A 22,061-nucleotide genomic window follows, 5' to 3' on the forward strand; every position below is an offset into this window, starting at 1 on the left:
CATTACAGATGGCTGTGAGCCACCATGTGGTTGCTGGGATTTGAACTCAGGACCTTTGGAAGAGCAGTCAGTGCTCTTAACTGCTGAGCCATCTCTCCAGCCTCCAGTCTTCTGATGAAGCCACAGGTAAAGCCTTGGTACTCTACCTCATGAGGCAGGCGGTTTGGGACACAGAGCATCCCCTTGCCTCCAGACAGGACAGTTTACTGATCTTTATTTCTATTTTCTTGCTTTTGAACATAGTGGGACTGCTCTCTTTGTAGATTGCCCAAGCTTGGTGTTCCTTTGCCCCAGAGGCTAACCAGAGAGGCGTGTGTGTGTGTGTGTGTGTGTGTGTGTGACCATGGGAACTCAGAGAGCATATCAGGTGGGGGTCCAAAGGGAAGGGGGTGCATAGCATCACTGCTGAATGGGCTAAGATGCAGCAACCATCAAAGCAGGTGTTCCACTAGTTTGAGGAGCTACAAGATTTTGGGGGCAACAGGCTTTGGGGCACACTGCCCCCATATAGGGTATTGTGGCATTTGAGGGGACAGCAGAAGCAGGTTGCAAAAGCACTTCTCCAATTTCTCCCTAGAGTAAGCTATGGCTTCATTCCAGAGGGGTCCCCTCTACGCACTGTGGAGAGGACCTTTTTATTTCCAAAGCACAAAGGCACTGAGAAGACTCTAAACAAACAGACCCTGCCTAACTTCTTCCCATCTATCCCAGTAGCCTGTGCTCTGTCCTCCACCCAGACTTCTTCCTACATTGCCCATAAAGCCAGAGGTTTTGGAGCCAAGGCGATGCCTCAGCAGGTAAAACGCCAGCAGTGCACTTGGGAGTGGAGTCTGGATGTCACTCGACAGCCGGGTGGGTGTGGTCCCAGTTAGGGAGGAGATACACACCCCGATTCTGGATCTGCAGATGAAGACACAGAGGCTGACTGACTTCTTACATTATTGGCATTATTGTTTGGACCCAGGCCTCAGTCCTAGCTCTCTGTCTTGCAAGGACTGATCAGCCTTCACCCAGTTCTAGAGGTAGCCCAGGCCAGGAATGAATGCAGAGCAGAAAAGGAGCCCTGGGGTTTCGTAGTTACACCTCTGAGAGAAAAGAATGGGCTTCTGTCCCCTCGGACTTGGGGAGGCCAGGGCACCAAGCCCCATTTCCTGTGGGAAAGGATGTTCACAGAGAGCTATCTACCACAGGTAGGAGCCAGTTTGGAGAGCTCTGCCTTCCACTGAGCAGGCACCAGTCTCAGAGGCAAGCTGCGTGCTATGAGGCAAGCTGCGATCGCTGTCACTCAGTTTGCTTGTCATCCAGTGACACAACACGCGTAGTGTGGCCACGCGCAGGGACTTCTGAAGAGCTGGCTGGCAGCTGTAACCCTTGCTTTGACCTCTGTCCTCTGGTCGTTCAACCCCTCAGGTGTGATGCAGCCCCTCAGGCAATCTACCCAACAGCTCCAAGCCCGGGCCCTCTCTGTTAAGTGGAGACAGTGACCTTAGTACCAGACGTCGGTGAGAGAAACCACTCTAAGCACCAGGGGCAAAGCTTCTGTGGTCCCCCCAAAATACCCTCCTCACCCTGGTGGCTCCTCACATCTTCTCTACCACACCAGGCAGCTCCTTTGGCCCACAGACCAAGGAAGCCAGTAACTTCAGAAAACACAGGACAGGGACCTTGGCATAGGAACTCCAGGTTCAATTCCAAGGGCACCAGAAGGCCATGTGGTCGAAGGGCCCTAGCCTAGCATTCAAGGCTCCCTTCTTAGGGATAGGAAGGTTAGAAGAGGGTTGTGGAAGTGTGGTAGTTATTCCCGGGGCTAGAGGCTAGACTCATGACTATGGGAAGGGGGTCAGGAGTACAGGGTCTTTCCTTTCCCTTCTCCTTTACTGTGTAGCCCAAGCTGGCCTCGAACTTATAATCCTCCTACCTTACCTTCCCAACCACTGGGAGTACAGGCCATGGCCAGCTAAGGGTTTTCTTTTTCATCTGTCTTGCTTGCTCCCCTTTGACTGTTGACTTAATGCTAGCCTCTGTCCCTCACCTGAGTACATCTGTCCTTGGGGTGATGCTCTCAGAACTCTGTAATCCCCTTGGCTTACTGTAGGTCTGTAGGTGAGGGAGCCCTCTCCTTGGGATGTGCTTTTTCCTGACTGTAAAATGGCACGTCAAGGGCCGGGTGTGGTGGTGCATGCCTTTAATCCCAGCACTTGGGAGGCAGAGGGAGGAGGATTTCTGAGTTCGAGGCCAGCCTGGACTACAGGGTGAGTTCCAGGTCAGCCAGGGCTATACAGAGAAACCCTGTCTCAAAGCAAAACAAAACAAAACAAACAAACAAAAAAAAATGGCACGTCAACTACGAGAGGTGTTACCGGGGGACGGGATAGAGGCAGAGCAGGCTCTTGGTCTCAAACAAACGAATAAACAATTGAAGTGCTGCCAAAGAAGAGTTGAAAACCACGGAGAAGGAGGGTGGGCTTCTTGTCCTCTGTCTAGCCATACTGGGTCCCATTTCTACAGGCCCCCACATGCCAGGCCATGCGGGGCCATCATATTCTTGGAAAGACCACTGGAGACTGGGCGGGTCAGACTGGGTGAAGACTGCACCTCTTCAGGGCTATCCTTAGTTGTGTCCTTTACCCTTCAACTCAGGAGCCCCATGGCAGACAGTGGCTGTCTCGACGGTGTCTCCCTGGCATCATAGAGTTAGAAAGGGTAGAAGAAAGATGTCCCCACCAGGAGGGGAGAGGTTGGGTAACTGAGTCGCAGGTTATCACCTCCCTGAAGAATTTTTAGCTGGGGTGGGACTCCCAAAGGTCCAAAGGCTACAGTAGGAAACACCAGCCTGGGGGCTGGGCAAAGGCTGCTATACTTTACTGCTTGCTGGATTTCTGGCCTGGCCTGGGTCCAGGCACACTTGTGTTACAAGGACATATCACAGTACCTGGGTATCTTTTCTGTGTCTCTCCCTCTAAGTCAGTTCACCTGGGACTTTTGTATCACGGTCCATAAACTGGATGTGAGGGAGGAGAGCTAACTAGCTCCTCAGGGTATCCCCAGGTGGCTGCAACTTTTGCCATGGCCCTGGGGAAGCCAGCTTCCCCCGACTGTAGGCACGAAGGTACCAGTGCTGTGTGAGGGGACTGGAAAAATCAAATCCAGATGTGGCCGGCCTTGGAGGGGCTGTTGCCTCGCAACAGGGAGGCACTCAGGAGGCTTCTCCTCTTCCTCACCGTGTCCTCACTAGAGAACAGCACATCTCTAGGAACCGTGCGCACAGATGGCTGCTCATCAGACAGTCTGGGTGAGTCTCTCGAACAGCACTGAGTCACTGCTGGTGGGAGCTCCCTTAGGAGGGCGTAGCTGGGCTAGCCGCTAACTGTTCCCTGCAGTGCCTAACCATCTCAAGGAGGCGAGCCCCATATGACAGGAGCTCAGATAAGCAGGTTTGGGGACATTTTGCAATGGGACAAGCAATGATGGGCCTACAGCAAAGGCTATGAGCTTCCAAAGGGTAAGTATAGATCCATATTGGAAGTCAGAACAGCACATTCCAATGGGTAGTCTTCTAAAGACCAGGGGAGGAGCCTGAGGCTCTTCAAGGGCCTCTTCCAGGGACATAACTTGCGTCCTATTGGGCTTTCTGTATAGAGCCCAGCCCCAAACAACCTGCTGTGATAGCTTGAAGGCAGCTGCAGCAGGCCTGGAAACCGGCTGCTGGGGGAAAGCAGGGTAGCAGCCGTTCACATTAGGAAACAGCCTCTCTTCTTACGTCTTTATTCCCTTTGGAAAATTCAGTTACTTTCATAAAAATCTATTTCTCCCTTATGCAAATTTATTATAAAAATTTAAAAGTTAAACACACACGGACACAGACACACACACACACACACACACACACAGAAAACCCCACCTAGCTTTGTTGAGATGTAATCCACACACAATTTATTCATCCACAGGACACACTCTGGGGCTGAGGTCTATAGCTCAGGGCAGAATAGCCAAGGAATCCAATGCCCTCCTCTGGCCTCCCTAATACTCTCAGCGCGCGCACACACACACACACACACACCACCACCACCACCACCACAACAACAACAACAAAGCCAAACCATAAAGTGAAGCTGTGTACAGTCACCACGGTACATTTTAGAAGATTTTCATTACCAAGAAACTCTGTGACCATGATCTCACTCCAAGTCTCCCCTTTCAGGCACCGGGCCATCACACCCGCTTCCTGCCTCTCTCTATCCTGAACTTCCTTCTCCTTTGTTCTCTACTGAAATTATAGATCTTTCCAGCCACGTCGCCTTCTCCCTTATTGCTACTAATTTTAAGTTAGTAGGTAAACCCTTTAGAGACCCTCCTCCTTAAAAAAAGAAAGGAAGGAAGAAAAAAAGATTTACTTAGCCAGGCCTGGTGGCTCACACCTTTTATCCTGGCACCCAGCCTCCTGAGTGAGATCCAGGACAACCAGGGATACAGAAACAAAAACCAAAACATACCCTGCCCCCCAACATTTAGTTATTTTTATTTTGTGTGAATGAGTGCTTGCCTCAATGCACGTGCCTGGTAGCAGGGAAGCCAGGAGAGGGCACTGCATTCCCAGGAACTGGAATTACAGATGGTTATGAGCTCCCACGTGCATGATGGGAACTGAACCTAGGTCCTCTGCAAGAGCAACAAGTGCTCTTATCCACTGAGCCCTCTCTCTGACCCCTTAAGTCCCTTTGTTTTAATTTCTAATACTACGTCTAGCATTAGATAGGATCGCCACAAGGGAAACCTCTTTGAAGCTCTCAATAAATCTGAGGGCTGCCCAAACCATTCAGGAACTGATGCAACAGAAAAATGTGTTATTCTGGGAGGAAGAGACTAAGAGGGAAGCAGGAAGTGGGGAGCCCCAGGAAAGGCTGTGGCTCTGCACCCTGACAAACTTCTCTGGACATACGGCTAGCTTTGCCTATCACTACTACACCCAGCCCTCCAATGAAGTGCCTGGTCTTTGTGGGCACAGATTACGTGGTGGTACTGGGGGTTCAAGGGAAATCCATGCCCACAGCTGGTGCCTGGAAGAAAAAAAACATTACCAACCCAAGGGATGGAGCTCTAGACTTTCCACCAGAGAGAGCACGCACCATGGGGACAGGGACACAGGTAACTGTCTTCTTCTTGTTGTTGTTGCTATAACACAATACCTGAGTCTGTGTGATTTACAAAGAGGTTTATATTTAGCTCGCAAGTCTAGAGACTGGGAAGTTCAATGCAGGCGGGGCACATTTGGTGAAGGTCTCATGCTGTGTTGTGACACTGCAGATAGCACCTCACGGCATGAACATGTGTCGAGAAGGCACCGACCCACAAATTCATTCCTGTCTGTGACAAAAATATTTAATGTCAACATTGTCTGGGCTAGCGCACCCCTCTGGCAGCCTTCCTTACTATCACTGGGGGTTTCAGATCTAGGTGACCGCCATTGCTGTTACTATCGGAGTCATTTCCCCCTGATTTTCTGTGTAAAGTATGCAGACTCTGCAGGCCCACGTGCACTGCATAAGGTTGATGTCAGGAATCGTCCTTGCTCTCCCACCTGCATACTGAAGCAGGCCGTTTCAATCAAACCCAGAGCTTGCTGATACGGCTAATCTTGGGATTTGTCTCTGCTACACGAGGCTGGAACTTCCCGTGGGCTGCCATGTCTACCCTGCATCTATGTGGCGGTGGAGGCCTAAATGAGAATGGCTCCCACAGGCTCATATGTTTGGATGCTTGGTTCCCATTGGTGGAGCTGTTTGGGAAAGATCAGGAGCTGTGGCCTTGTTGGAGGGTGTGTGTCACTGGCAGTCGGACTTTGAGGTTTCAAGAGCCCAGGCCATACCCAGTTAGCTCTCTCTGCCTTATGCTTATAGGTTATGATATAAGCTCTCAGCTACTGCTCCAGCGCCATGCCTGCCTGCTGCCATGCTTCCTACCATGATGGGGTCATGGAACTGAATCCCAAATTAAACACTTTATTTTATAAGTTGCCGTGGGTTTCTGGGGACCTGGACTCCTAGTCTCAGTGTCTGCAGGGCAGGTATTTTAACCAAGCCATCCCCCAGCTTCTTTTACTGTATTATGGTTGCCTTAAATGTGAATGTGCTGATCAAATCTGACATTGTATACTCAGGTTTGCACGTGTCTCCCAGTGAGACTGGTACCTTCACTCCGTATCTTGCATTCAGTCACCCAGCGCCTGTTTCCCTCAGAATAGAGAGAAGGGTTCTTTCCTGACACAGACGATGAAAATTCCTTTACACCTGAAAACAATTAGGCTCAACAGAAACTTCAGAATGTCAGGCACTTGGCTGCCTCTGGGTATTCAGTAATGTGGACAGACACCCGAGGCTGTCGGGAGTTCTGTTTCTCCAATACCAGGCGCCTATAGGCCCGTGTCTGACACTAAATCCCAGCTGTGTTGCTGTGTTTCCTGGGAGGCCAATACCATACTTGGTATGGTCATGACTCTCAGTTGTCAAATAGGACCCGAATTTCTAGAAGCTTCCCCTAGCTCTCCAGCTACTCTACTGTCTCACAGCTTCTCATTATCATGTGTGTCTCCTCTCCTACCCCTGCTCCCCAGCCCCGCTGCCACTCAGTGCTCCAACTTGTCTTCTTTGGCCTGATCCACTTCTAAGATCCAAAAGGCCCTGCTCTCCATAAGGCCCCCAGAAATAACAAGCACTGGGTGGAGGGAGAGAAACAGGAGCACTCTTGCATCGATGGTAGGAAGGAATTCCAACTGATGTGGTCGCTGCAGAAAAGGAATGGCGATGTCTAAAAAAAAACAAAAAAAAAAATAAATGCATGCAGGATTATCATAGAATCCAGAAATAAACCAAGGGAACTGAACGCAGGGCTTCAGAGAGACACCGAACACACATGTTCCCAATAGAGACAAGAGAACTTGTGGCTCTTGCCGAGGGCCAGGTTCCATTCCCAGCACCTACGCAGTGGCCCAAAGGCATTTCTAAATCCAGTTCTAGGGGATCCAATTCCCTTTTCTGAACTCTCAGGGCACACATGTAGGCAAAACACTCAGACTCATAAAATTTAAAACACCTTAAAAAAAAAAAAAAAAAAAAGGCTGGAAGCAACCCAAGTGCCATTGGACAGATGAATGGATCAAGGACACAGTACTTCAGCTTTAATAAAGAAGGAGATTCTGACCAAGTGCCAAACAGGAAGAATCGTAAGGACATTAATTTGAATGCAATAAGCTAGCCAAAGAAGGGCAAGTCCTGCATGATTCATTTATTTGAAGTCCTTATAGTGGTTAAATACACAGAGACACCCGAACAATGGTTGCCCAGGAACAGGGCAGGGGACGATGGGACTACTGCGGAACAGATGTTGACTTTCCTAACCTCTGCTAAATATACTAGGTTGCTAACATTTATTTTCCCTTAACAGACAAGGTCTGCTGGTCCTAAACTCCTGGGCTTAAATGGTCCTCCTGCCTCAGCTTCTTAAGCAGCTGGGAGGGAGTTGTGTGCCACTATGCTTGCATGGCCATTACATTTTTTTTTTTGCTACTGTGTGTCCAGTGATGACTATAATTCTTCCAAATCACTGTCAGAAAATGCTTGGGATCTTTCTACCTATTTACATTTTTTTTTCTTTTTTTTCAAATCAAACTTCTGCCTTCTGAGAACTGATGTTGGCTCTCTATGTCCCCATGTTTATATTTTCTAGATAATATTAGAAGTGCATGGCCTCAGCGCCTTCCACACCTGATCTCATTCTGTGGTCATCGCCACGTTCACTGTTGCTGGGAAGGATGGAGAGCCATCCAGCTAGCATTTCAGTTTCTCTGTGATTCTCCTCTTACTCATTAATCTTCCTTATCATCGCACTAGGCCCCTCCCCCTCACGGCCTTTTCCGGTGGCCTTTTGCTCCTTTCCCACTGAGCTCATTTCTTTGTGATCCCGCAGTTCAATTTCAGAGATGAGGCTCAGGTTCCATGGTAGTTATCCTATGTCCTCTCTCCTCCCCCACATGCTCACTCCTGAAGGTGATATCTAGGGACACCTGAGCCCCCTCAGAATGGCCTTCTCGTGGGGTAAGAGCTAAATCTCTGCCTGGTTGAGACCAACTCTGGAGAAGACTGGCTGTTGTGACTCTGCAATGGGAAAGGGACAAGCCAGATCTCCGCATCAATAAGGGCAAGAGAGGCTGTGCTCATGGCCATTATAGCATGCCTGCAGGTTCAAGACTATTATAACAGCCCTATTACTGCCAGCCCTATGCTGACTTTGTGTGGATAGCCTTCACAGTTCCTGGTCACCCTCTTCCTGCCTGTGGTCTTGAGTTGCTCTCTCTGAAGGGATGCAGACACAAGCATGGGAGAGGGAGTGGAGAGCAACTCCAAATCGTGATTCCAAGGCCAATCCCTAACCTGAGGGAGAAAGTGGCTTCGGACCCTTCTTCTGGAAGCCTGGATCCCTTCCTTGGAGGGCCAGCTCCACGATGCCTACAGGGGGTTTTCTCCCGAATTGCCCAATCTGTCTTTGTTTGTAGTGTTCTCAGTGCTGGTGTCCCCCCCACCCCCCATCCCCTTTGTTTTTGGAGAGGGGACTGTCTACAGGGAGTGCAGCAGGGAAAGCCACAGAGGGAACTGCTAGGCGATTTCTATTTTAAATCCCACCCTCCCTTTCCTTTCAAAGACCTTCACTGCAGGGAGTGAGCTGGCGTCTGCCTCTCACCTCCAAGCGTGGCTCCACAGTTTCTTCATCTACACAGTGTGGAGAGGAGGGAGGTTGTCCCTCTGAATTCTAACTGGGAAGGTAGACAACCCCGATGGCCTACAGACAGATGTCGCCACAGCCTGAGTGCAGAGATGCCTAATGAGTTTGCAATCATGCAGAGCCCCCTAGAAGGAAATTAATTAATGTCCAGAGGGCAAACAGGAAGCAGCGAGGCAGCCTCTCCTCCAGGCTCAGGGGGCAACCCTGGCATATCTCTCAAAGGAGGGGACCTGCCAGGGAAACACCGGCTGCAGCTGGTGCCTGAACTCCTATCTCCTTCCGAGTGACTCTCCTTCCGGGGGAATCCCGGGGGGAGGGGAGGGGAATGTCAGGTGCTGTTAGGAAGCAGCTCCAGGAAGCCTCCAGAGAGAGAAGCCAGGATGTGTTGGAGCTGAATGAAGCGCCCGAGCAGAGGCTTCCTCGGAAGAAAATAGTATGGGAAGAAGGCTAGCTTTAACGTGTCCCAGGGAAGGTGGGAGGCTTGGGATATATGCACACGCCCATGGATGCAGACAGCTGAAAGGTGACCCCCCTACCCCACCCCAAGACACCCTCATGCTCTTGTGCCCAGAAACCAAAAGGTGACCATTTGTGGAAAAAGGTCTTTGTAGATGAAATTAGTTTAGAAACTTTGGAAGATGTCACCTTTGTTTTTCCAGGTTTACCAAATCCAACCTGGGTGTTCACCGGACGGACAGAGGTGACGCAACAGCAGAGGGGGCGGAGCTGGGGTGGGGGGAGCTGGGAGGGATGGGATGACAACCCCTTAAAGCAGAAGGAGGGAAGGACAAAATCCCCTTGTTTGAGGCCGCCCAGTTGGTAGCAATTTGTCCCAGCAGCCTTAGGAATCTAGCACAGTGACTTGAGACAATGGTGACACTTTTCTCAAGGCTTCAATAGGCAAAGGGGGACAGGACTCCTGTGCTACTGGTGACACCAGCTGAGGTCACCGAGGGTAGGGAAGGCTGGCTCTGCTTAGTCAGCATTCTGCTTCCTTCTCCCCTGGTCCTGTGGCTTCTGTCAGTTGTCACTTCACACAGTAGGGTGGGCAAGTAGTATCCCCCAGCAGTATGAGAAACTGCATTTAGAACCAAGGAGAGGGGCCGGAGAGATGGCTCAGCAGCTAAGAGCATTGGTCTGATTCTTAGCACCAATATGACAGCGCAAAATCATCTATAACTGCAGTCCCAGGGGATCTGAAGCCCCTTTCTGGCCTCCACAGGCACTGGGTATGCATATGGTGTACAGGCACCCATGCAGGCAAAACACCAATATACACACACACACACACACACACACACACACAATTTAAAAAAATTAAACAAGAGATGCATCGGTTGTTAGGAACGATTGTTGCTCTTGCAGAGGAGTCAGGTTCAGATCCCAGCATCAAGGTGGTGGCTCACAACCATCTGTAACTCCAGTATGAGGGCATCTGACACCTTTCTAATCCTTGAGGGTACCAAGCAAGCAGGTGGTACACATACACACAGACGAAACACTTATACATATAAAAAATTTACAAAACCCCACAATCCCCCAAGTGGGTGTGAGATGGTCAGAGATAGCATGCCCTGGAAAAAATACCAACAAGTGGGGAAAAAAACTAAAAGACACAGAAGCTGAATGAGGTGGCACACACTAATCCCAGCACTCAGGAGGATTTGGGGAGCAGAGGCAGGAGGATCTCTGTGAGTTTGAGACCAGCCTAGATTACTTAGTGAGAATTTATCTCAAAAAAAAAAAAAAATTAAGATGGTAAATTTGTGTAGTGTTTATGTTTTTATGAAACTTACTTTATTATTTTATGTGCACAGATATTTTGCCTGCATGTATGTCTGTGTACCACATGCATGCGGCGACCCTGGAGGCCAGAAAATGGCACAGGATCTGAGGGAACTGAAACTAAAGACGACTGTGAGCCTCCATGTATGTGGTTGGTGGGAATTGAACAGCCAGTGCTCCTATGTCATCTCTACACCTGTGTGCGTGTGCATGTGTGTGTGTGTGTGTGTGTGTAGTTGGTCCTGGTTCTAGCTCTGGGTTAGGGACCAAGCCTGATGACCTGCATGGTAGAAGGAGAGAAGAGATACTCGGATAGGACTCAAGCATGTATACACTCATACACCCCAACACATATAAACTAACAAAAAGTTAAAAAAAAAAAAGGCTAATTGAATTCGGTCTTATGATTTTAAGCAGAACACTGAGGGGAGATTCAATCAAACTTATGGCAGCTTTGAAATGTGTTCAGAGAACTTCACCGAGAGCATATTTAAAAGCCAACTTTGCTAATATTTGATCAGGTCAGGAATCTAGCCAAGCCCTGCTTTTTTCAGGACGGGTATTGGTGAACTTGAGAAAACTGGATATGGGAGTTGGAGGAGTGATTCAGTGGTTAAGCGAAGTGCACTGGCTGTTCTTAAAGAGAGCCAGGGTTGCATTCCCAGCGCCCACACGGCAGCACTCACTACTCTATAACTTCAGTTCCAGGGGATCTCATGCCCTCTTCTGGCCTCCCTGGACACTGCATGAACATAGTATACAGCTGTACATGCATGTAAACACTCACGTACATGAAATAAATACATGTAAAAAACAAAAACTTAGAAAAAATCACTTCAAACATTTTAAATAGATCTGGGGTGAAGATATGAGGTAAAGTGTGCAAACACGCCAACAGCTGGGTTCTATTTCCAGCACACTCACTGTATGGTCAGGCATAAGAAAGGACAGTTCACATAATTAGGTAAAGTGCATGATATCAGATGTTAACAAGTAATATTGACTTGTTAATAAGTACTTATACTTATTAAATTAATAGATACTTATTACTTATTAATATTGACATTAACAAGTAAGTCATTGGTTTATGTATTTTCCAGAAAAGAAAGATCTTCATGGAGGTTTAATTACCTAAGTTATAACCTCTTTGCCCTAGAATGCAATTGTGAAGGTTACATGAACTTGGTGAGATAAATTTAAAAGCTTAAGGAAACAGACCTGTAATACCACACGCCTTTAATTCCAGTATTCAGAAGCAGAGGCAGGTGGATCTCCGAGTTTGAGGCCTGACCTATAGAGCAAGTTCCAGGACAGCCAGGGCTACACAGAGAAACCCTGTTTCAAAAAAATCAAGAAGGAAAATAATAAATGACTTAAAGTCTAAGGAACCCCAGGTTTTCCATTGCAGCATGCTGATTATTAATTGAGAAAATCTCGGTGCAGACACAAGCTTCGTAATTCCGATTCCAGAGGACCAGGAACACAATCGGGGTCCCATAGGATTATAAGAGAGTGCAGATGCTCCGATTGCTTAGCAGCACCAAAGACACCATGGCATTCTAGAGCACATCATCACTGGGCTGTGGTAATCTGGTGTCAACATGCTCACTGTATGGTCAGGCATAAGAAAGGACAGTTTACATAATTAGGCAGAGTGCATGATATCTGACATTAACCAGTAAGCCACTGGTTTATGTATTTACTCTAATTAATATATATGTATACACACACATCTTTTTGTTTTTTTTAAGATTTATTTATATGAGCACATTGTAGCTGTCTTTGGACACACCAGAAAAGAGTATTGAATCCCATTACAGATGGCTGTGAGCCGCCATGTGGTTGCTGGGGATTGAACTCAGGACCTCTGGAAGAGCAGTCAGTACTCCTAACTACTGAACCATCTCTCCAGCTCAATATCTTTTAATTAATTAATTAATTAATTAATTTCTCAAGACACAGAATCTCTGTGTAACAGAGCCCTGGCTGTTCTGGAACTCAATTTATAGTCCATACTGGCCTCAAACTCCAGATTAAGGATGAGTCCCACCACACCTGGTTTACACATATCTTTTAAACAGTATTTGTTTTTTGAGAATATCATACATTTATACCATGTATTTTGAACATATTTAATCTCTCCTCCTACTTATTATTATTTATCTCCTATTATTATTACTTATTATTATTTATCTCCTAATGCTCCATTATACATATCATAAAGAGGCCAGGTGTGGTGTCACAGGCCTTTAATCATCCAGCAACCTGGAGGTGGAGGCGGAGGTGGAGATTGGGCGGAGGCAGGCAGATTTCTTTGAGTTTGAGACCAGCCAGGGATGCTGAGCGAGATCTCTCAAGCAAAAATAAGCAGCACAGGGAGGTTTATTGCTTGCAGCAAGCAAGGAGCAAGCTGGGGACCATTCAAAGCAGTGTCTCCCTAGGCAAGTCCATCGGGGGCTCTCATTGGTGAAACACATCCATTCATCATCACATGGAGACAAGGGACATGTGAGCATGCTCAGTTTCACATTATGCTTTTCATACACTGCATACTCAAAAAGTGTGTGTGGGGGGGTGGGGACAGAAACACAGCTGGGAATGGTGCCTCCTATCTCTAGTCTTAGCACATAGGAGGCAGAGGCAAGTTCTGGAGTTCAGGGCCAGCTTTGGTGGCAGAGTGAGTTTGAGTACAGTTTGGGTTACAGGAGACCCGGACTCTGAAAAACAGAAAGGAAGAAAGCGAAAGAAGGGCTGGTATGATGGATCAGGAGGTAAAGATGCTTCCTGGACCATGTAAAGGTGAAAGGAGACCACAGACTCCACGACATTATCCTCTGACTTCCACATACTCTGTGACACACAGGACCCCTCCCCCACGCTTTGTGACACTGTCACCCTGCCCCCCCCCCCACATCATGAATACACAGTATGGGCACACACAAATAAAAACAAGACTTTAAAAGAAAAACAGCAGACACAGACGCACTTGAGGATTTTATTTTATAATGAGCAGAATGTATTCTAAGTTACCTAGGCCTAGGTCAGAATGATTTCACGCTCTTGGCTGGCTCCTTTGAACTTTCCCTGGAGAATCTTCTAATTGGGAGGCTAGAAGCTCAAGTCACCTGGTGCAGCTTCTTGGTGGGTGGGCCCAGCTTCTTTGGCCTTGAGTGTGGCATGGATGTGCATGAGTCTGTTTTCATTTCTATTTTAGTGTGTGTTCCTACTTATGAAAACAACGTCACGGCAAAACAGGATGCTATATTACACCAGCAGCTGCCTCAGCTCTGTCTAGTGTTTATCCTTCTCTTAAAGATTCATCATGTAACCCAGGCTAGCCTGGAATCTGTCATTATTCTGCCCCATCTCCTTAGTGTACCACCATATCTGGACTTACCATGTCCCCCCAATCTCTTTAAAAAAAAAAAAAATATATATATATATATATATATATTGTATATATATATGCTATATATATATAATATATATATATATGCATGATGTGCGTGTTTTCATGCGTGTGAGCATGTGTGTGTATGTGTGTGTGTGTGTGTGTGTGTGCAGGTACATGTGTAGCAAAGCCAGAAGGTGAGGGTCAGAGGGGAGTTCTGTGAGTCAGTTATCTGCTTCCACCTGGGATCAATCTAAGGTTGCCAGTCTTGTGTGGTAAGTGCCTTTACTCGCCAAACCATCTCACTCTTGACTGCAACTGGGGCTGTGTGGAGTGATGCACCTGAAACTTACTCTTGAGGTGTGTGCATACAACTCTAGGATTCTGCATAACAAAAACACTCAGAGGATGTATTTTACCTAACGTGCGGTCAGTAGCCTGTGTGTGCATAGACACTCAAACATTCCTTCTTTAACACCAGTGGCCAAGACATGAACAGCCCTGTTTGAAGATGAGGTCTCTTTCCAGGGTGGCATCACTCAGCCCTGGTCTCAGTCTCAGCAGTCCCTCTTAAGGACAGTCTTCTTGCTTAGTGTCTGCCATGGAGCCTAGTGCCCAGAAGGCGTCCATCAGTGTCCAGTTGACCCACGCCAGTCTGCTGCTAGGGCAGCTACTATGTAGAAACCAAGGTAGGGAACTGCTGATAGAGGCCCCACAACCCCTGCCCAACTTCCCCAGTATGGTGTAGGAGCAAAAGTGGGGATCTTTGGTCCCCCTTTATGGCTACTATTCTCTCAAGGATAGGTTCTCACCTGCAAGGCTCCTGCTGAGCCTTGTGGGTTCTTGCAGCCACTTATCAGGCATACTGGCCCTCAATGGTGACAAGTGCGTCTGTGGCCTGACTCAGCAAAACCATGTTTGCTAACTCCATTCATTGAAGTTTCCTGGCTACAGATGTGTGGGCGTGTGCTCCCAAGTGCATGCATGCCTGTGTGCATATATGTGTTCTGGGTTTTTTTGTTTTGTTTTGTTTTTTTGTTTTTGATTTTTTATTTTTTCGAGACAGGGTTTCTCTGTGTAGCCCTGGCTGTCCTTGACTTCCACTGTAGACCAGTTGGCCTCGAACTCATATCCATCCATTTGCCTCTGCCTCCCAGAGTGCTGGCCTGCCATTTGTGTTTTAAGTCTTCGAACCTGACACCTTCAGGCTGGAGAGATGGCTCTGCAGGTGTGGGCAACTCTGACAACCCTAAGGGCGGAGGGAGAGAACTGGCTCATGCTATCCTCTGACCTCTACACACTCACTGTGGCATGCATGCACCTGCGCACCCGCGCGCGCGCGCGCGCGCGCGCACACACACACACACACACACACACACACGCACACACTATAGGGGTTAGAGAGTTGGACGGGTGGCTAAGGGCCCTTGTTGGATTTGATTCCTAGCACCAATATGTTGGCTCACAACTATCCCCAATTCCAGTTCCAAGGAACCCTTCACCCTCTTCTGACCCACAAGGGCACCAGGTACATAGGTGATACACAGACCTACACGCAACCAAAACAGTCATACAACGAAAATTAAATAAATAAATTTAAGAAACAACAACCCAGGCCCCCTCTGGAAACAGATACCTGGCTACTGCCAAGTGTAACTTAATTATAAGCCAAGGAGCCACAGTACAGACAAATAACTCCAAGAGGATGCTATCTCTGTAGAAAAACAGAGGACTGCATTAATTCCCCCAGAGTCACAGCTCCCCTCTAGACATGGGTCAGGATGGACAGAGTTCCGGGCTAGTTCCTTAGTCACTCTTTGGCAGGAAGCAAGAGAGCAGAGAACACAATTCAACAAATCGCTCCTCCCACCTCCTTCTTTCAGACATTCTGACTTTCTGGATTTTTCTCTTTTCTTTCCGTGCTAGTACAGAAGAGACCTTCTGTGTGTAGGGTTCTCTCTGCAGCTGACTTTCCCTGCCCTCCCGTGCTTTCTGATTCTGACAGGTATGGCCTCCACGGTATCTCCCAACTGATTCCCCGGCATCCCCTGCTTTCCCAGAGCCTCTTGTATAACTGAGATTGTGTAAAAAACAGAGGTGGAGGTGGAGGGGTGGGGCAAGAATCCCAGAGGTCCCTAGGCTCCAGAATTCCCCGAATTCTTGGCATTTTGCATTTCCTCTTGGGAAATAATAAAATCAGCTGTTTTTACCTCGGGCAAACCCATTCGAGTCCATTATCCCTTTCCACGGTGAAGTCTGTCCCATTTAGATGAAAGGTATGTTCCATCACCAAAGAATTCAAGGAAAGAGGCAGAGGGATGGATGGCTTGGAGGACCCACTGGCTCCTCTGCAAAGCAGCCTTCCCAGGAACAGCCCATTTCTCAGAGTAAGAAACTAAGGTCTGCAGGGTTGACTCAGTGAGGAAGAGGACAGAAGGAACGCAGGGCCCCAGAAGTTTCTAGCTCCACCTCTGCTGGACACCAGCCCTTGGGAGTTACTTATATTAGACTGAGTTCTCCAGAGAAACAACCAATAGATGTGTGTGTGTGTGTGTGTGTGTGTGTGTGTGTGTGTGTGTGTAGAGGAGGGAGAGAGAACTTGGTTTATTTTAAGGACTTGGGTCATGTGACTGTGGGGGCTGGCAACTCCGAAATCTGCAGAGCAGGAGGACAGGCTGGAGGCCTACCCAAGACCAGACTTCACTGTCTTGTTTTTGCTGCTACAGGAGGCATGGAGGCAGAATCTGTCTTTCTTGGGGCGGGGGTGTGGGGAATCACATTTTTTTTCTCAACCGACCGACACAGCCCATCCATACTGTAGAAAGATGACGTTCTTTTTAAAACGCCAAGATTCATTGCATTTAAAAACACCCCCAGCCACATCTAGACGAATGGCTGACCAAACACTGGGTGTCATGGTTTAGTCCAAGGGTCACACAAAACTAGCACCATGCCACAGTGAAGTCAGGGTCTTTATCACTTTAAATCTCTACATTAGAGGCAAGGCTAAAACCAAGGCCAGATCTCCCGCGTTTGGTCTCTGGCCTCTTACTGTCCTCCCTCTGGGCCCCAGGATGACTCAGACCGGTATGGGGAACTCAGGGGAACTCGGCTGGAATCCACTTGCTCACTCCCAGCTCCAGAGAGAAGGAAGGATCCCCTAGCACCCTAAGCTGACTGAGGGTGAGGCCATGCCTGAGTGCTCAGCTGTCAATCACATTTGACAGTGGGAAGGGTGGGGGAGGACCACGGGGGGGGGGCCTTCTGCATGCTTCTCAGCAGGAGCCGTGGGGACCCCCAGGCAGACAGAATCATCACCAGCACCAGCACCAGCACCAGCACCAGCACCAGCACTAGCACCACCATCAGTAGCAACAGCAAGGAACAGTGAGCTTTCAAGGCTACAGAGAGAAGACAGCTATGTCCCCTGAGGATGGGAGTGATCTTTGATTTCTGGGTGGCTCTTGAATGTGTCCACAACTTCCATGGACACTGGCAGGGGGGGGAGAGTAGTGAGTGAGGTGGAGAGGGAAGGGATGGGTGAGGGGGAAAGGTCAGAACCACAGGACTGACAGGAGTCCAGTGCTCACAGTCAGTGTCCTTGACCCTGCCCACAGTACTTCCCACATCTTCCAGCACAAGCACTGCAGGCAGAACCTGCACCGGTGCTCTTTGTCCTATATCTGCTGTCAAGGTTGTCCTGGTCCTTTGGTTTCCTGGATGGGCTTTTGAGTTTTCTACAATTTTAGGGCTGCAGGTGGAGTTCAGTGGTAGTATGCAATTAGCAAGAAACAGGTTCTGAGTTTTATCTGATAACACACACACATACACATACACACACACACATACACACAGAGAGACAGAGAGAGAGAGAGAGAGAGACAGACAGACAGACAGACAGACAGACTGCCACACATACAGACATATTCTATGTCTGGAAAATTGTCTGAAATTCCATCCTAATGCCTTCTCTTTCCTTTCCAGGTTTGCCCCTTCCTCCTGTGGTCTCTTTCCCAAGAGTCCCATCTTCTGGCTCCCAGAGCAACTCCCCTTTGAAATGTCCTACCCCATCCAAACCATTTCTACTCTCTTATGCTCGTCCTGCTTGACTGGGTCAATTTCCAAGCAGCAAAAGCCATGTCTTGAGGGGTGGGGATTCCTGGAAAAGGTAACTTGGGTGGTTTTGCGTCTGAGTTTCCATATCCCAAACCCATTCAATGTTCTTGATGGATCCTGGGCTTATCGCTTCCTGGAAACCACTGGTCGAGTGTGCTGCCTGCCACCGCCTTTACTCTGAAACACACCTCCAGGAGGAGGGGACAGCTGCAGTCTGCAGCTGGGAATAATAAAAGCTCAGTAGACTGGCACAACCTAGAAAAACTAAACTGACTGGGATTACCAGTCTGGAGGAACTGGGATTAAGTAGGGAGCACAGGACACACCCAGACTGCCGTTCCTTGGACTGGCTAGAGGGGGGAAATAAACGCAGTCAGCCTGGAAAGCAGGGAGGGGATTCACGGACCCTGGCAGTCTGTGAGAGCTCAGGAGAGAGGGACACCCTATCGTTGCTTGTGCCCTGGGTGCCCCAGGTGGAGTCCAGATCCACTTAGGGTGTCTCTGAAGCTATGTGATGCTCCTTAATAGGCTGGAGGCTTTAATCCTCCAAGTTCTTGGTCTTGTTTGGCTGCCAGGAGCAGAGATGTAGCTAATCCCTAACAGGGAGGTGATGAGCTGTCCAGTGTCGGGTCACCACTTCAGCCCTCCCTGTATCTTAGGTTAAGAAACAATGTTCTGCTCAGGACAGTGGTGCTCCCCATCTTTCAATGTCTGCCCTTACCTCCCTCCCACTCCTGCCACAAGACAGGGAATGCCTCTGGGACCTAGGAGTTTCTTCACCCTGCCTATAAGGAGGGGACCTAAGCTACTTGCCCCAACCCAGGGAGCCTGGAAAAACTCTGCATTAGTTATTGGAGCAGACACGGGCTTCCCACACTTCTCCCGCCATTGCTATGAGGACAGTGGCTTGGGAGACCCAGTCCCAGCTCAGTCCCATGTCACAGACTATATAGCTCTTCCCTGGGTCATTTGTACGTCCACGAAACATCTAAACAGATTCCAGAAGGTCTCACCCATGGAGTTCTGGGAGCCTCTCCCCATCCACCATTCATTTCCTCTGGCGAGAGAGGGGAAGGAACTGGTTGGATCCAGGAGCTGGGATCATAGCCAGAATAGGGCAAGGTGGTTAAGGGATCCATCAGAAGTGCCCTGAGCCAGCACTACCTGGTGCAGGGGGTGGGGGGTGGGGGGACTAGAGCCCTCTCATATGTACTGCAGGGTCGTTCTGTGTTCACTCATATACTGGTGAGGAGATATTGGGGGAGGGCTCTGACTATCAGGAGAGGTGCTGGGCTGCAGAGGTCCAGGGTGGGAATCTACACTGTTTAAGTCTAGGTGTTAGGCACCTGCCCATAGCACTTAGGGAGGGAATCCTGCTTAGCCCAGGAGACAACCTGAGGCTCAAGGCGAGGCTCCCAGAGGCACAAGCTCTATGGATGAACTTAGAAGGAAGGGTAGGTTAGGGGGTCACAGGCCCCACCTTTCCAGGCTGTATGAATGCAGATTTCTTCCCGACAGCTTGAACGGGGAGAGATTTTCAGGAGAGGTGGTTTCCCTTCGAGGTCTAGCTCTTACCTGTGTCCCTTGGTGGAAGAGGGGTGCCTGGTGAACCCGCATGAGCAACCTGTGGGTGTGGTGGTGCTCTATGGAGACATCAGTTGTGGAGTAGGGAAAAATCACAGATCAGGGGACCCAGGGGGCAGAAAGGTACAGACAGGCCTGAGCACTGGGTAGCTAGGAGGGTCCAGCAGAGCAGGTGAGACAAAGTCCTATTCAGGACGTGGCAGGTGGCCTGAGTGTCCCATGGGGAGGAGGGGAGTATTTAGAGACCAGTGTATCTGTGTAGACCCCTGGGCCACCCACCCTCAATCAGCCAGCAGCTAGAGTCTGATTGCCCACCAGTCACTGTGGCTATTTCTGCTCCTCTGTCCATTCTAGAATGAGCATCCTGGCTCGGAACAGCAGGCTCTAATCCCCAACTATGGCAACCACACTGCTCAGCTGAACACACGCCTGACACGGTGAGCTCTTGGATCCTAGCCACCCTCTGTGAAGCAGGGCACAATTGTTGCTGGAGCCTTTCCCTTCAGGTTGCAGGCTGCGTCCCTTGAAGAACAGGTGCTAAACCACTGAATTCATGCATTCAATTGGTCTTTTTCCTTTTTGCCCATCTATAGTTTCTTATATTCCATAATGGCAGGATGCTGCTTTTGGGGGGTATGTTAAAAAAAAAACCTACTAGTTATACTTTAATACATAATAATTCCACTTTTTTTTTTTAAAGGAGCACGGTGGCACACACAACTATAATCCCAGCACTCAGGAGGCTGAGGCAGGATTGTTAGAAGCTTGAAGCCAGTCTGGGCCACATAGCAAGACCCAGTCTTCAAAACAAAAACAAAAACAAACCACAAGCCAACTATTTAAGGAATTTAAAAGGGGCCTAGATACAGCTCAATTGGTAGAGTGCTTGTCTAGGATATATGAAGCCCTGGCTTAGAGCCCCAGTACCACATGAACCGGGTATGGTGGCATATGCCAATAGTCCCAGCATTTAGGAGATGGAGACAGGAGGATGAGAAGTCTAAGGTCATCTCTGGCTCTATGGAGGGGCTGGCCTGGGCTACCTGAGATACCCAGACTTAAGAAGAGAAAAAAAGATTGAGCTTGAATGGATGAATATGGTTTGTGGACTCAAAACCTGTACAGAGGAGATCTCGGGTGCTTGCTCTCCCTGCGTGGCATGTACTTACATCTAGACAACTGACATAAGCGGGTCTAGACCCCTTACTTATTCTCATGGCTTCATAACCCACCTTTCTGTGCGTAGAGTTGGGAGGGGTATAGAGGGAAGCCCACCAAACTCAGGCAGACTAACAAGAGACATTTGTTTTATTTGTAAAAGAGGTTCATGTAATCCAGGCTGGTCTTGAACTCCCCATCCTATCTAGACGTCCCCAGCACTGTTTTAAAAGACACATGCCTCTACACCGTGCCTGAAGAGATGCTTTTAAGAGTCTGCTTTTTACCCAGGGGAATCAGAGACACAAAGGATGGAGAGAGCCGGGCGTGGTGACGCATGCCTTTAATCCCAGCAGAGGGGATTAAAGGAGGCAGAGGCAGGCGGATTTCTGAGTTCGAGGCCAGCCAGGGCTATAGAGAGAAACCCTATCTCAAAAAACCAAAAAAAAAAAAAAAAAAAAAAAAAAAAGGATGGAGAGACTTAGAGACTCAAAGAGAAGCCACAAGAAGCAGAGAGTAGAGGCAGGAAGATGGGGTTGGAGGAGACAGTGGTGAGGGGCAGTTCTGCAGGTGCACAGGGTGTTTTTAATCTGCTTTCTGCTACTGCAACAAAATGTTCCAGGCTGGTAATTTATAGGAAACAGGGTTTCAAGTTTATTTAGCTCACAGATCTGGAGGTCGGATATCTAAGGGCACAGCACAGCATCTGGAGATGGCATTCTTGCTGTGCCTCAACAGACTAGAGAATCTCAATGGTGAGACACGGCAAGTGTGTGTCAGCTCACCCGTCCTATCACAGGAACCCCACCTTCATAGCTTATTTTATCCTAATCACTTGCCAAAGGTCACCTCCCCCATACCCTATCATCATGAATGTGGAGGTTAGCTGTGTGACACAGGGTCTTAGTCCATGGGCCTCAGGCTCAAAGCGAGCGAGTCAGTCGTCTGCCTCTGCAGGAAAATACCCTTGGGTACTCCCCAGTCTCAGCTGGACTCCACTGTCTCTCCTTGTTAAGATAAAATTAGAAACATCAAAATGCCACATCCCTTTGAGCAGCAGCTGTCGGCGGAACTCCATATGGTTGCAGCAACCAGGAGTTTGAGCTAATAAAAGTTAAGAAAGAAAGAAAGAAAGAAAGAAAGAAAGAAAGAAAGAAAGAAAGAAAGAAAAGAAGAAGAAGAAGAAGAAGAAGAAGAAGAAGAAGAAGAAGAAGAAGAAGAAGAAGAAGAAGAAGAAGAAGAAGAAGAAGAA

General features: G+C 48.6%; 1 protein-coding gene across 1 annotated transcript in view; it reads right to left on the reverse strand.

The window, feature by feature from the left end:
• Lrrc75a (leucine rich repeat containing 75A) overlaps positions 1-22,061 on the reverse strand; it is a 41,481-nt gene that overhangs the window by 12,532 nt on the left and 6,888 nt on the right. The window lies entirely within an intron of this gene.

The sequence above is a fragment of the Mus pahari genome, chromosome 14, assembly GCF_900095145.1.
Source record: "Mus pahari chromosome 14, PAHARI_EIJ_v1.1, whole genome shotgun sequence".
NCBI lineage: Eukaryota > Metazoa > Chordata > Mammalia > Rodentia > Muridae > Mus > Mus pahari.